A 1868-nucleotide genomic window follows, 5' to 3' on the forward strand; every position below is an offset into this window, starting at 1 on the left:
TTGAGTCCGGAGGAAGAAACTGGAGCCAGCTGCGCATGCTCCTTTTGTTAGGCCATGGAAAAGCTTCTTTAAAATCAATATCTTGCCCTTTATTCTGGATTAACCCTGAGATGCTCAGGGTTAATTAACTCAGGCTCTAAGACCAGAGCGGCATGATCACTTTTTGGAAAAAGAAAGAAAGAAAGAAATTACGATTGATTGAGCCTGGTCCGGGTGTTACCTTGAATAAGACTGATGGAGGAAGGTCATTGGCTAATAAAGGAACTGCCCTGGCCCATTTTATTGGTTAGAAGATAGGTGGGAGGAGAAAACAGAATAGGACGCTGGGAGGAAGAGGAAGTGAGCTCAGAGACTACACAGCTCTGCTCTCCGGAGCAGACGCCTGAGAGAGACGCCATGCCCCGCTCCGGGCATGAAGCTCCGACCCAGGATGGACTAGGCTAGAATCTTCCCGGTAAGACCGGTTCTCACAGATTATTAGAGATGGGTTGATCGGGATGTGAGAATTAGCCAGTAAGGGCTAGGGCTAAAGGGCCAAGCAGTGATTAAATGAATACAATTTGTGTGTTGTTATTTCGGGGCATAAGCTAGCCATGTGGGCGGCCGGGTGTGGGGGACGCAGCCCTGCCGCCCCATATTACTACATTTGGCGCCCAGACGTGTGAACAACTAAACCCACTTAAAAAACCTGAGAAGGCTTAAAAATAAGGGAGAGAGAGTTTAACACAGATTTTTGCTGTTTGTTGGTGGAGTACTGTAGAGAGATTTCCTGATTCGGCAACAGTAGCAGAAAAAACGCTGTGTCATTTTAAAGCGCGACTTCCTGGGGCTGTGCTGCCATTGCGATCTTTGTCTGGCTCCTGCGGGAGACAGAGCTTTTGAATAGAGCATTTGGAATAAAGTGCTACAATTAGTTTGATGGCAACTAGACTCGCTGTGTTCTCCGGTCTGCTCTGCTTGCCAGAGGCAAGCAAGCGCCTCATCTAAGAGAGGCTTCCTGACTCAGCTTTAGCTGCAAAGCCTGCAGCTCATTAAGAGGTCCTGCCAGGAAACACTTAAACGGTTAAAGCTGAACGCATGCTTTTCGGTTTTCAGCCATAGCAGGAAAAAAGCTGCGCCATTTAAAAATGCCGGCTTTCTGGGCTGTCCTGCCAGGACAAACTCTGACTCTTTTACGCAGGCGGTCCCTGCGGTTTGCAAACACAGGCTGCTGAAGCTCGCTTGCTGGCTACAGCCAGTACCTCAGCCATGAGGCTGGAAAGCTAAGGAATGGACTGGATCTAGCTGGCAAAGCCACGCCTTTAATCCTACCCATATTGCTCAGTAATTTAAAGGCTGGTGTGGTCAGAAAAAGAGAGATATACAGTAAAGAGAGATTCAAAGACAGAGAAAATTTCTAAATGATTTACAGTGTGTTAAAAATATATGCAGACTAAAAGTTGAAGTTCTTAAAGTAAAAAACAAAAAAAGGAAGAGAGTTGTGTGTGGTAGCACACGCCTTTAATCCCAGTGCCTAGAAGGCAGAGGCAAACAGATCTCTGTGAGTTCAAGGTGTAGTAGTTTACACCTTTAATCCCAATGCCTGGGAGGCAGAGACAGGCGGATCTCTGAGAGTTCAAAGACAGCCTGGTCTACAGAGTTACTTCAGGTCAAAGATACAGAGAACCTATCTCAAAAAGCAAAAAGTTAAAAGTAAAAATAAACAAAATAGAGGTTAAAACAAAGCTGCACAAAGATGGAAAATACACAGAGAATCTTGATACTGTATGCTATTATGCTCTCTTTGAATTGTTTGAATGCTGAGGAAGAAGCAACAGCTGCTAAAAGATATTTATTGATAAATGCTGCTGAACTAATCCGACATAGAT

The sequence above is a fragment of the Microtus oregoni genome, unplaced genomic scaffold (genome assembly GCF_018167655.1).
Source record: "Microtus oregoni isolate MIOR12 unplaced genomic scaffold, Mior012 000000F_ref0000247, whole genome shotgun sequence".
NCBI classification, from domain to species: Eukaryota; Metazoa; Chordata; class Mammalia; order Rodentia; family Cricetidae; genus Microtus; species Microtus oregoni.